The following is a 15,354-nucleotide window of genomic DNA, read 5'->3' as shown; positions in this document are numbered from 1 at the left end:
TGCAAGCAATTCCCATTGAGTTTTGCAACCAAGAACTAAGCCGTAGTAAAACAAGACTGAGTAATATCAACATTACAATATGAAAAGTTGTGTAGACCTCAAATTTGCAGATGAATGCGAGTAGTTCGTCACCGCACAAGCAGAGTAAAAACCTTTAAACCTGTAAATCTGCGAGTGGATTGCGAATATATTGCTATTCGGTATCTCGTGGTGTATCCATATGCAATTCACTCACCTTGTAATGATTTTCCCAGTCTGTGCAAATGTTAGTAAGTCTGACCCTTCCACAACTCTGTGACAAATATGGGCCAATCAAGGCTTGTAGCTGATGTCACAGACCCTCCCTTAAAATGCCTGGGAAAGCCTGAGTTTTTTCAAATGATGACTTCTTGTCCCTCAAATTGCAAGAGGATTGCAATTAGATAGTTTCACACTTTCTGTTTCTGTTCTATTATGGTTCACTAATGCGCGCTATGATCCATGCACATGTAGTCATTTGATAATCAAACAGATTCTGGATTTGCACAATAGGCATTAATTCTGGTTCAGACCCATAATGTGAGTGGTTCTGTGATTTCCTGAAGAGGATGGTTTCAGGGTGTGCCCGAAGCTTTGGAGACTTATGGAAAGCTTTATTGCGCATGGGAGGCATTGTACTGAGTGGTGGCAGCCCAAAGGAAATCTTGTAACTAAGAATGGGAATAGTTCAAAATTGTGAATGATAGAAGTGAAGAGTTGTATGTTGGTTTAGTTTGGTTATTAGCACTACATGTGCAAGTTATTTATGTTGAATTTTGTAAAAGAAAAAACACAGACCTAAGAGTGGCAGAAGGTGAACTTTTTGCAGTGAAGATCCGTCAAGATGCTGCGATCACAATACATTGTAGAGGTGAAAGTCTGGTTAGTGGAAGACAAGTAAGAAGCCTTTTGCAATAATCACTCTGAAAGTCTAAATGTGTGAAGTGGTATTTGAGATGTGAGCTTACTCTGGATACAGTAGGGTGAGGCACAGCCTTTCCTGTCATACTAGCGTATATGCCGGAGTTTAAAATTTATAAAGTATGTCAAAAATACAAAGAATATATTTAAAAATATATATTTTTATTATTCTAATCATTTTTATAGTCAAAACTGTGGAGTAAAAAGTCAATGGCAGGTGAGGCAGTGCCTTACCTGGCTACCTTTTCTGCACATCTCTTATCAAAACTCGAAAAAAGCGAATCTCCAGCATATACTGCTGCACATGTGTCTAATGCTGGCATGTACCCCATGGCCCATGTATTGTGTGCATATCTAGCTCTCTTTCTTTCCAGGGACTCTTGAGCCATTTACCTCACTGCACGTCCCTGTCTAAAACAGATTGAAATTGGGGAAACAATGGACAGTATAAATTCGAGGATGTTGCCTAGGAAATTAGCTTGAGAAAAAGAGTTAGGGGGATATTCAATCTCCTGCGAGCACCTCCCATCGATGCCCGCCGGGCCCTATTCAATGCTGTCTTCCCCGACAGCATTGAGCAGGGTATCTCGGCAGAACGAGCCCGACATCACTAGCTGTCGGGCTCGTTCTGCCGAGAACAGCCGGGAAGTGACGAGCTGCCGGCTGCAGCTCGCCTCTTCCCGGCCGCAACTCGCAGCCACGCCCCCTTTTCACTCCCCGGCAGGCGGGACATTGAATCCCGCCTGTGTGTTCTCGGTCGAGCTGACCGAGAACGGGACTGGGTCACGGCGGTCGAGCAAGCTCGACTGCCGTGACCCTGACATTGAATACCCCCCTTAGTTTCAGGTTATCAACCAAAAGTGGAAAAGTCAGGTAAAGTAACTACTATTAGATGGTGGGAATATTATTATTTTGGCTAAAAAAAATAAAAAACTTAATGTATGTTTTCCGTGATAAGATGATCTATAAGAAAAGTGGTAGATGACACTTTGTAATGTAAGCCAACACAGAGTGTGAAACCTGGAGAGTATAAGTTGGTTTGCGTATACACTGCACACAGATGAGAAAGAAGTCAAAAAGTTTGATGATAGCCATGGTATGCTATACACTGAGAAAAGCAGATGCCCTAAAACTGAGACTTGTGGTAAGCCATCTGATAGACTAAGTAAAGAGGAGATGGATCCAGATACAGTATATAACATAAAGAGTGATTTCCAAGATAGGACTGTGGGGTAGATACTGTATAAGACAGGTCATTATGGGGGAGAAGCAGTATTAGCAGGGTTATGTGCACTTATCCCCCATATATGAATGTGGGGAAGTGTGCCCAGGGGCTATGCATCCATGTATGTATTGGTGCTGCTGCAGTCTTGGCTTATTGACTCACAAATAATATGTACAGACAACAAGTGTAGGGATGCAGTTGTGAGAAATAGACTCAAAGGTGCGTTATGGCTGCAAATGATGCTAAAACAACCACTGATGGTATATTAAAATCAAATGTGCACTTTAAAAATAGAGATGTGACCCAAAACATTTTTTAAACAAAGCGAGACTGTACTTTCCTTATTTAGGTATCAAAATCTTAACCTTTTTTTAGCTACACAACATATGTAAAGGTAGTGGACATATGAAGAAACAATATGAAAGTCATATAGGCCCTTATTCTGATCGGTGCGGCCGGATCCGAATATGCGGCCAGGACCTTGCGTGCGAAACCCCGCCTTCCATACGGATCGCCAACTCCGTCCGTACGCGGCAAGAAGCTGGCCGAACGGAACGCACGTGTATTTTTCATGGAATACGCCTCCTCCATCTCAGGGAACCTCCCCCATCATTCGATGGTCGCAGACCATCGAATGCAGGACCGAGTGTTCCACCAGCACCCGCAACCTCAGACCACATGGACATTTTTCCGTGCAAAAGCAGGGATCTGGGCGGGCAGCTGACATCCGGCGATGTCATATGTCCGCCCCCTACACGTGCGTCACGGCCGCATTACCATACGTACGCCCAGCGTTTGCATGGGAAAGCCAATGAAACGCTGGGCGTACGCATATGGTAATGAGCCCAAATAGCCCTTCACGCCCCTCTCCACCCCCTGGTCGGAGTGTTCACATTTCATGCGGGATTTGGCCGTACGCCCCGCTCGCACATGCGCAGAGACGCCTCTGCACATGCGCAGACACAAAACATCGGCGGCACGAACGCACGCGGATATTACCGCACCAACCAGAATAAGGGCCATAGTGGGAATATGTTGAACACATTTATTGCAAATAAAAACAAATCAAAACCATTGGTGTGTAAAATGACATATTAAGAGGATTACAATACCAACCAAACAACCATAAGTTGTTACATTGACTAAGCAGCTATTTCCTGATTCGGAAGAAAGTAACACAATTAAATTATACTACTTTAGTGACCGTGGAAAGAATTAGAGAATTTGGTGGATTTTTTACAAATAAATACTCTATTTTAATGTACAGTATTTCAAAAGGTTTAGAAAGAAAAAGAGTCCCCCCCATCCTCCAGTGATGTCTAATATTGATGATGGGTTTTGGATTTGGCTATTGATGTGAAACGCAAGTAATTGGTGCAATATAAATGTCAATGCTCCTCACAATTTATGATGGATTTTCACCTTTTGATAAATAATGTATAGCTGGAGAAGAAATGGACCCTTGATTGATGGGCTAGACACCAGAAAAAGGTTCTCAAGATGAATTGTAGGTTCAATCAGAACTATACAGAGAAGGCCAAATGATGTCTCAATTAGCACATTAGAGGAAATGTTATGCTTCATTTAGTACAAATTCATATACTAGCACAACATGAATCCAATGTCATTTAATACCTAATAAAATGGTTAAATATTCATATTTGTATAATAAAAAAAAATGTTCTTTCAAATGTCCATTTTCCTAAAGTTCAGGAGGAAAAATTGAAACCTCCAATGGCACAATAATGTGTAATATTTAGACTGTGATATAGTTAATATATTGCCGTATAATATTATCAGAATTGGCATAAACTGTGTTCCAGGATTACAACATGGGTTATAACAAATCTTCCAAGTTGGAGGTGTCCAGTAACTGGAGGCGGCAGTTCTTTGCTCTCGAGGACTTATTGGGGCTGATAGGATAAACCCACATTTAACTTTACTACTGCCAATTTTAATAGTCCGTAAGTTAGCTACTGTACAACTGCCCCAAAGTTACTGAACATTCAACACTGTCTGTCTGTGTCTGTCTGTCTGTCTATCTATCTACAGACGGAGCCACTGTCATTCAGCAAGCGTCTGGCGGTCTTATTGCCAACCGCCAGCCGACGGAAGGGGACGCACGTGCACAAGATGCTCCCCATTGGTCCCCGCCGCCTCCCATTGCTTTCTCGCAGTCCCCACTGCCTCCCCACATCCCCCTAACCCCTGCCCGTCTCCCTAAAAGTGGAGACGGGCAGGGGTCGCATCCCCCGCCACCTGAAAACTGGGGCATGCATGTGTGTGAGATGCTCGCGTGTCCCAGTCAGATGGAGTGCCTATCCACTGGTGATCACCAGCGGGGGCATTCTAGCGAGCCCCAGCACTGGCTGAGAGGCACTCCATCTGTATATGTAACCCCTAATTTACTTGCTTAGCTAATATCTTGTGCCTCCACCCAAGCTTTTGTTATCCTCATTTGTGCACAGTTGGAGCCCATATAAAATCCAGTGTAGCTCCTTACTGGATAACATTTTTGTAGTCTAATAGATGTTTCAATTCCACTATGTTCTCCTTTTACATATTTTATCTCAGACTCTTGTCCTTTGCCACAGTGACATCCAAACTATACTTGTACTGAATCACACCCTGAGAAATATACTACTGTCCAATCATGAACAATAGAAGTTCTTCCTTTAATGTAACTGAGTCAGCTGCATATGTGCTCACCTGAGCACAGTCCTGCAGTTGTACCACAGCCTAGGAAGGGAAATGTTAGAGTTGCTATGGCTAGCAAATAACTTGTATCTCTTGAAATGTAAAATTAAAGGTGCATACACACTGGGTGACTTTCATATGAAAGCTCCTCAGTTTTCTCGGTTTGAATAGGCACCCAGTGTATACGGGACAGTAATGAGTGGTGATGCGTGCCCCTGCATCATCGCTGGCCCAGCCGCTCATTTGCTGGAATTACCAGCAGATGTTTGAGGAAGTGGATGGCATACCATAATGTCCCGCTATGGAAAGCTGTCCACCACGAAGACAATTGCTAAAATGGGTGAAAAAGGCTCCGTGTGTATGCACTGAGCCTTTTTCAGCCCAGATATTTCCCTCATAATCGTTATCCATACATGCTGGCCAAAAATGCCCAGTGTGTTTGGGCCTTAAAATGAAAGTGTGTATCGATGTCTTCCGCTTAGTCTATTAACTTCAGGTCAGATTGTCTGTGTATACAGTTTTACTTTAATTCCTGAAATTGCTCCTCTGGTGCTTATACTGAGACTAATCTCACTTCCTATTAAACATGCAATTTGTCCTAGCCACTTCAGGCCTGCCATATATAGTAGAAGCTGTCCGTATTTAAGATGTTTATAGTGATAGTCACTGTGTTCATAAAACAATGGAAATTAGCATCACATCATATGCCAGAGATAGCAGCTCTAATATAGCACCACACACACACAGGCTATACTGGCTTTCTGGTCATCGTTCTTCAGCTTGGCCACTCCCCCAATCTCTTACTGGCTAAGGCCGGCTTGCATAAGCTCCAAATAGTGTCTGAATACAAGACTGCTGGCTTCACTGATGCCAGTCACATCTGCCTGGACTATGTCCTCGCTGGCCCTTCTTCACTCAGGCTTCACATCCATGCTTATTTCCAAGCCCAGTCACAGCACTGGTGGCTCCACCTTGTCTCTGCCTCAGAGCTGCTTCCTCCTACAGCATCCATGGAAGAGAGTAAAGCACAGAGAGGGCGGGATGTATTAATATACATCACCGCCCAGCCGCCACGATGCTACCGCATATGTACGAACAAATACGGCTAGCATCGGGGTGCAGTGGCGGAGACCCCCCCCCGATACCTGTAATGTGGTGTGCGGGGGTCTCCATCACATCCTGGTGGCTGTCAGTGTCCCCTGCGTCTCCTCCACTCCCTGCAGCCGGATGTCCTTCCGGCTGTGACACCTGCTGGGGGAGGAGGAGATTGTTGGAGGACGGGAGGGGGGGTTGTGCGGACAGCTGGCAGGGGTCGGCGATAGAAGCCCATAGGCTTCTATAGGGTATTGCAACCCAGAGGTGGCGATACCCTGCCTGGCGGAGACAGGGCGGACGGGTAATGGTACATAGGAAAATGCGGTAAAACCCCCTGTTTTACAGCATTTTTCCTTGAGTACATCCCGCCCAGAGACTGCTGCCGCCAAGTTTAGGGAAGGTCCTGTATGGATCTATTCCATTACTGTGGCCCCATGGACTGATCCTGATGCATGGCCAGGAACCAGATGTGTCACTTTAATCAGAAGTGAGTTCTGATATCAGAAGTCGACAACCAGAGGGGACAGGTGGTGCAAAGCAAGGAGGGCAGGCTGATCTAGGTAAACTTTTCCTATATAGTCACTTTTTTGTGTTACACTGGTTATCCTGATGAAGGGGACTGGATTGCCAAAACATTGATACAATAAATCTGTTTGAGTCACCGTTTTCAGAGCCCCTGAGTGCTGCCTGTTACATGCTGATATATATGTAGTATTATATAACCTCTCTTTACAAATCCTGCATTTGCCCCTGGGCAGGGTGGCAAAGGCCAAATATGTTGCCCAGTCATTAGTGAGCCAATGTTGGTGTCATAATATTGTTGTTTTTGTTTATTTTAAATGGTCCATTAACTCTGCCATCCTGACAAATAAAACCAACAGTGTGGCTGTTAAGAAATGTGTGAGCATGAAATGAGGTACACAGATCAAAATATGTGTACATGGCATTAGGGAGAGAGACTGTTAGTAATGCCGTGTTCTCACTGCCAATGAGAAAAACACGGCTTTTCCCCAGCATAAAAATGCCGGGGACTGCAGGGACAGACCCCTGTTCTCACTGCAAGGCAAATTCCTGGGTGAAGAAGTTCTACCCGGTAATTTGCCTTTTACCACAGATTTTTCTGCAGTGTGAACGGGTCAACCGTGTCTGCATACCCGGATCTTAAACACGGGTAAAAAGAATGATAGACCCGGGAATTTGCCTGCAGTGAGAACGGGGTATCAGAGAAAGGTGGAGCATGTCAGAGAGGAGAGACTGCATCAGAGGGAGGAGGGAGAGGAGTGTTAGGGAGATTTTTCTTTGAAGATACAGTGTAAGGACAATGGGGCAGATGTATTAATCTGCCTATAACGTTTGGCGAATAACGATTCCCGCTTAGCCAGCATAACGTGGAGAAGCGGGCACTCGTTATGGGGAGATGTATTAACCCCCCCAAAGCCGATAAGGAGAGCCGTTATCCCCATCGTTAACGGCTCTCCTTATCGGCTCCCTCGCCGCCCCGCACATGCGCAGTCGCCGTCGCCCCCCCTGCCCGGCTTACTGGGCATGCGCGAGATCTCGCTAAAACCGCGAGATCTCCAGCGCAGCCCAAGCCAGACGCAGGGCTAGCGTTGTCCCCATAGTGGGGGATAGGACAACGCTAGCCCTGAGCTGGCGAAGCGGCCGGGGTGAATTAACGCCTTGAAGGCTGTTAATACATTGCCCCGGCCGTTAATCCCTGGGGGGGATTGCAGGGACAGCCCCGCCGAGCGTAACTCGGCGGGCTGTCACTAGCGCACGTTAGGTGCGCTAGTAATACATTGGCAAACTCGTAATCCCCCCCAGTTAACCAGCGTTAAGTGCATTTTTGCACTTAATGCTGGTTCATACATCTGCCCCAATGTGCTGTAACACGGCAATAGCTTCAGTGTACCCTGGTTACCTCTCCTTTCTCAGAGCAGTAAGCAAAAATATTTTTATGCAACATGTTTAATCAAAGGTGACGTAGTAAGAAGATTCCCATAGTTTACCATAAAAGTACAAACCATGCTCCAAATAATGGCCCCCAGCAATGCAAACTAAAATAAAAGGTATACAATGTACTGTATATGTTAAAGCTGGACATATGTGGAAACATATAACAAAGGTGATCGATATCACAGTAGTTTGCTTTCCAAGTTAGTAGAGTTGTGTGCATGGGGTAGCACCTAAACATAATGGCTCCTCTCTATGCACATGGCACATTGCATGCAGCGCACTGTGACAATGTAGTGTAAAGGAGAGAGATGCATGTGAGACTGGCACAAGCAATCATAGTTTGACTGTATTAAATTGTCCTGTTGATGGCGCCAAGCTCAAGGAGTTTGCTTCCATTGCTCTGCAGCAAATATGCTACGGCACATCTCCACATCTGAGCTATCAGTGGTGTGTCAGAGGTGAAGGGGGAGCTGTGGGCCTTAGAAGCAGCTCAGGCCCCATAGCAGCTGCACCCTGTGTACCCTCAGAAGTTTACACCACTGTGCCTGTTTATTTCTATTTACCACTGCTGAGTCCGGTGTAATTAGTATTGCTTTCTGTAGTAACCTAGCTGCAGCCATGGTTCCCATTTACATCCTGCCTATACCTGCTCTTACTGTAATTTTAGATTATGTTTGTATCCTGTTGCAAGTATCAATGTCATTCATGTACAGTCTATGTCGCCTATTAGTGTCTAATGCGCTATGTGGATCCTGTAATCTGTTTAACTGTCTGCCTGTTTGTAACCGGTACTGTGTTGCTATTAGCTTATATCTCTGCATTCCGGTCCTGCTTGTTAGTGTGTCCATAATCAGTGCTGCTCCACTGTCCGGCCCTGTCTTTGTTTGCCCTAATGGGTGCAGCTCCATGGTCCAGTCTTGTACTTCTGCCTGCCTGAAGCAATGCTGCTCTGCAGTCCTGTCCCGTAAGTCTATTTGTTAGTAACTGGCATTGTTTGCAATCTGATCCTATCTCTTGCTGTCTGTAAAGATGCTACCTGGGACTGCATGGCTAACATCATCGCCATTGCGGTTCACTAGCTGGTGCGCTTGACACGCTTTGGGCTGGTGTGGATAGTGAAAAGGGGGCATTTGTCAATATGTAATATGGAGCACTGGCAAATGCCTCCTTTATTGTGCATAAGATGCAGTTGCGGACAAGGTCAGGGTTGCCCATACATCTGAGATGCATCTGCGTCACAGACAGCTGGAGCGCCTCTCCGCCGGCGCCCGCATGATCCCCTCTATCCGCCGGCGTCCGCCATCGCAGGGGGATCTGGCGGTTAGCGGCACTGAGTGAGAGGCGCTCACTAGGCTTGCCATGGATGACGGGGACAGAGCCATGGACGCCGGGGACAGATCTATGGACGCCGGGGACAGTTCCGGGCTTCCGCGGAGTCACTACGCTAGGTAGCTGTTGAGCTACGCTGACAGCGTAGCTTAGGCTATGCTGAAAACATAGCGTAGCCGGGCGCAGTGCTATTACAAGTACCTTACATTGTTTAATTACAGAATTTAGCAGATAAATGTAGTAAAAAAAAAAAAAAAAAGTGTGTAAAAATAAATGACAAATTATTGCATTCAGTAATAAATTGCACAGTGGGTTTACAAGAAAAGCAAACACTGCTAAAGGAATTACAATAAACCAAGTGTATAGTGTTAAGCATGGAAGTTTAAACTTCCAACAATGATAAATGGATGTGACACATTAAAAGCTTTTATCTGTTGTCTATTCATATATAAGGTAAAATGAACCCCTTACTATAATGTGCTTCCTGCCTGTAACTTTTGTAGGGTTGTACGTGGGAATTGAATGCTAATGTATGGTAATATATTGCTACATTTGTACTCCTAAGTAAAGATTATAGCTAAAATTATGTTCATTCTGGAGCTGTAAAATAATCTGTATTTAAAATGTAATTCTCAGTCTAAGAATATAGTGGTCTATTATGCACAAAAAAATGCTCCTGTGCTAATGGCAAACCTAATTTTATATATATATATATATATATATATATATATATATATATATATATATATATATATATATATATATATATATATATATATATATATATATATATATATATATATATATATATGTGTGTGTGTGTCATGTAAGACCGCACTCAATTTTGAAAATAATAGAACTCACGTTTTGTGGTGCACAGTATACTGTAGTATAAGACTCAATATAGTATAAATGGTATCAGCAGGAGAAAGAAAGAAGTAATAATGCCACTGTATAGGTCATTGGTACGACCTCACCTAGAGTATTGTGTTCAGTTCTGGAGGCCATATCTCCAGAAGGATATAAATACATTAGAGACTGTACAAAGAAGAGCAACTAAAATGGTGCATGGCCTACATCACAAAACGTACCAGGAAAGACTAAAAGATCTTAATATGTATACTTTAGAGCAGAGAAGGGAAAGGGGGGACATGATAGAAACTTTCAAATATATCAAGGGTTTTAACAAGGTACAGGTGGGAGACATTCTTCACAGGAAGAGGAGCAGCAGAACACGAGGACATGCACTGAAACTAGAGGGAGGAAGATTCAGGGGAAACTTGAGGAATAATTACTTCACAGAAAGAGTAGTAGATAAGTGGAATAGCCTCCCATCAGAGGTGGTAGAGGCAAATACAGTAGTACAATTTAAAAATGCTTGGGATAAGCATATTGATATCCTTACAAAAAATATGGATCAAATATGGTTTGAGGTAACATGTTTAAAAAAGGGGCAGACTAGATGGGCCAAGTGGTTCTTATCTGCCATCAAATTCTATGTTTCTACAGTCCTGTAATGTAAAGATACAGAAGCACTCACCCTCCTTGCAGAAGGTTTTGGGAAGAACCGGCACACACTTGTAGAAGTCCAATGTAGATTTATTTAAGGCATGAGATGGTATACAGACAGGGCTGCCAAGAGAAATCCTGGGCCCCGGTACATCAACTTCCAGGGGCCCTCATGGGGGTGACCACAGCATGTTAAGGGCGTGTTTAGCACATGAGAAGAACCCACTCGCAGGAGCATGGCAGCCCAAATATACACACAAAAAGACATTCACTTTCCCATATAAATACCACCACTGTAGTCCCATCTCTCCATCCCCGCCGGGTGCCCGGGTTTGTCCTACCGGAAGTGCTTTGCACCATACTTCCAGTAGAAAATCAGGGCACACTCACGTGCGCACTAATCTCCCTCCACGTTCCACTGGCCGGCAGTATCCAGCTACATCATAAAGGCAGATCCTCGGCACCCATTCACAGGGATCTAAAATCGCCTTTTCTGTTACAGCTGGGTGCCATGGATCCGCCTGTCATGAGCTGGGTACTGCCAGACAGTGGAACACAGAGGGGGAGCAGTGGAATGCACGTGAGTGTGCCCTGACTTCCTACTGTGCGTGATAGGGGAAGTAGGGTGCCGAGCAGTTTTGGGAGGATGGACCCGGGCTACAGTGGGGGTATTTATATGGGAAAGTGAATGTCTTTTTGAGTGTATATTTATGCTATATCACCCTGAGGACGGGGGAGACCCTGCAAGTGCTAGGTGCTAATGCAGTCATTTCTGCATAATTGCTTGTGAGAACTATGTAAAAACCGGACCCGGACTAAACCCCGGACTACCGAACTGGACATCAAAATCTGCAGTCCGGGTCTTTTAGTGTACGGTACAGGGGGTGTCACGTCCGGGGAGTCCCTGTGATAGCTATCATCAGGAATATGGGGAAGGGGAGATTACAGCCTCGCCTGTGGTCTGGTTTTGGCTACATGCCCGGACCATACAGGGAGGCTTTATTCTCCCCCCCCACCAGGCCTCCCCTCAGCTCCCAGCCCCTATTTTGGAATGCACTTAAAGGGCGCAAGAAAGACCCAAATATTTGTGGGGACTATGAAAAAACCGATGCCGGACCAGACTTCGGACAGGACATCAAAATCTGCAGTCCGGAGCTTGCAGGGTCCAGTCCGGCGGGTGTCCTGTCCGGGGGGTGTCTTGTCCGGGGGGGTCCCTGTGATAGCTATCACCAGGGACATGGGGGAGGGGAGATTACAGCCTCCCCGTGTGGTCCGGACCGTCCGATTTTTGCTACATGCCCGGACCATACAGGGAGGCTTTATTCTACCCCTCCTCCTCTACCTGGTGAAGGGTGTCATAGGCAGCCCCCCAGACAGGACACCCCCTGGACCGGACGCTACAAGCTCCAAAATGCAGAGTTTTGATGTCCAGTCCAGCAGTACGGGGGGTTTGTCCTGGTCCGGTTTTTACCCATACCCATATTTGTGTGGTATTCCACCATGTACTCCAGTTTCCTTCTATACCCCCACTTCTAAAATCCCACTTCCACCACTGTCGAGAAGAGAGACAGAGAGAGAGAGACAGAGAGAGAGAGAGAGACAGAGAGAGAGAGAGAGACAGAGAGAGAGAGAGAGACAGAGAGAGAGAGAGAGACAGAGAGAGAGAGAGAGACAGAGAGAGAGACAGAGAGAGAGAGACAGAGAGAGAGAGAGACAGAGAGAGAGATACAGAGAGAGAGAGAGAGACAGAGACCGAGAGACTCCCCCGGCTCCAGCCTCCACTTCATCTTCCCCTGTCACATGCACGTCCTGCACGTGACCTTACGACCTTCCCCTCTCACGTCCAGTGTTGTACTCTGCAGACACAGAGTTTCTCTATTCTCTGTTGACGCTCCGCAGCATGCCAGCCTCTGTCACTGTATGCAGACTGCAGATCTGCACAGAGTAAGTGAGTGACACAGGCTGCCGCTGCTGACCCGCTCTCCCCGGCGCCCGGCCAGCCACCTCCCCCCGCGCTGCCGCTGCATTACATTTTTTTTTTTATAAAGTGGGTCTGTGTATCCCCTGGCCCGGGCCCAGGTAAAATGTACCCGCCCCCCCCCCCCCCTGCCTCTCGGCGGCCCTGTATACAGACACCGCCCAACAGCCGTTTCAACTGATATTCACAGTCCCTGAGGAAGACTGTTGAAACAGTCAGTTGAAACGGCTATATATATATATATATATATATATATATATATATATATATATATATATATATATATATATATATATATATATATACAGAAAGATTCAGGGTGCGCTAAGGTGAATCAAACAACAGGTAATAATTTAAAAGTACAAATATTTAATAAACAATGCCACAAATATGGCTAAAATAGAAAACAAGCGAATTTACATCATTATATCACACAATGTGTTTAACAATCTGAAGATAGGCCCAACGCGTTTCGTCAACCACGTGACTTCATCAGGGGCGTTTGATATGTTGATTGAAAACTCGTGTGAGAACACTAAAAAATGATGAACATACATATAATAAAATACTAATTTGTACTAAATCTGAGAAAAATGAAAGAGTTGGAGGAGGAGAGAAGGACAATGGAGAGAACACGTAATTGATAGGACATAGTTTGCATTCATATATATATAATCCAGACTGATATTTAAAATATATAAAATTATTATTACAGGGCAAAAAATATTTGGGGGTGCACAATAATCTCTATACAAAAGGGAGAAGACAATTCATTAATATACAAAATGTATCTCTTTCATAATAAATCAATTAAAAAAAAAAAAAATTTAAAATCGGTACCTTCTTAGAGCGGCAAATGTTAAATCCCAAAAATACGACGTTTGTCAGAACATCCAAAACAAGAATTGTACAGATGTATATCTGAATAAAGAGATATATATATATATAGTGGCAATGTCAAAGGTTTTCTCAAAACCTATCAGATTGAACCATCACCATCACCCTTGAAATTCAAAAGACTTACATATTGTCAATACACTTAAAGTGTTGGTGGAAATAGACAACAAACAGGTAAATCCCCAGATATTCCGTATCTCCACACCTTTGTAAATTGGTGTAAGCATCAAGGATCAACCAGAAACTTAAAAAATAAGTCAAAATAATTCCATTGAGTATGCATACAGACATAATTAGTTATGAGACAGCAATTAAATAAAAGGAGCAATAATAATACCAAAAAAAAACAAAACCAAAAATGAGTACTTACATAGGACAAAATGACCAAGGTGCTCACTCTAGTATATCCAGCAGCTGAATGACTGCTAGCATGTATCCAAGGCTATATATAGGGCTGAATGGAAAACGTCACTTCCTGTTTAAATTTCTATTGGGAAAAAACTTGTTTTTATTTTATCACCCTGATGTTAACTAATGGGGCATTTATAATGTCACTAGGGGTTTGTCATAGCAAAAACTATAATAGTGTCTTGCAGCAAAGGCATAAGTAGGAGTGAGCCATACGATTTAGAAGGCAAGGAACGCTGTGCGTTCCAAATCGACGCCATTTTGTTTAGCTTGGAACGCAAGTGTGCATATAAGATGCGCTTCCATTTATCTGCAGATCTTTGCCAAAGTTTAAAACATGAAAGATCCAACTTAATCAGGGCTAAGGATGGTGTAATCCACCTAAAAAATAAACTAAACAAAGTTTAAGATGAACTGCACGGCGACGGCGCCGTGCGTTCCAAATCGGCGCCATTTTTTTCTTCTGGAACGCAAATATGCGCTTCCGTTCGACTGCTGATCCTGATATCAGTTAAAACACCAGGGGCTCAACTTAGTTATAACTACGGTAGTAAAATCTACCCGATACTAACCTCTGTGCACCTGATGCATAAACAGGGGTGAATTATAATATATTCCACGCTGAATACATCATGCGTTCCAAATGGACGCCATTTTTTGTCCTGGAACGCAAATATATATATATGTAGTGTGCCTCCATTCATCTATACTTTCAGCTGAATTTACAATTGTTAAAGCAACAAATCGCCTTTAGTGGTAATCCAGTATTGATAACCCAGCTTTTTTAAAAATGTGGAACTCAATTTTGGACGATTGCTCAGCTAAATTAATAACAGCACTGGTCAATGAAAGAAAAAATGAGTTAATTACACTAGAGAGCGAGATGGGCAGAATAGAAGGCCTATTAGCCAAATTCGACTCAAGTGAGGAATTTAAGAGGGATATAGCAGATTTACAAACTAAACTAGATACTTTGGAGAAAGAAATTATCCAACGAAAACAAAAAAAGTTTATACGAGATAAACGAGACTATATTAATGGCCATATACACATCTGGCCAAATGAGAATAGGAACATGGACCCATCTTCCAGAAGATTCCGTCCCACAAATAACAACTCAAACTGGGATAAACCCAGACTGGACTCTTTTCGAGAAAGGGATGTGGTTTCATATCGACCTCAAAACCATTATAATACCCATTTTAGTCATAAATATACCGAGAGGTATAATGAAAGACCTAGAAGACAACACTCTAGAGACCAAAGAGAGAATTATCAGCCAAGAAGAGCGTTTAGGAACCGAGTACCTTCCTACCAAGAC

The sequence above is a fragment of the Crinia signifera genome, chromosome 6 (assembly GCF_055691185.1).
Source record: "Crinia signifera chromosome 6, ASM5569118v1, whole genome shotgun sequence".
Taxonomy (NCBI): domain Eukaryota; kingdom Metazoa; phylum Chordata; class Amphibia; order Anura; family Myobatrachidae; genus Crinia; species Crinia signifera.
Note: the sequence above shows the minus strand (reverse complement) of the source record.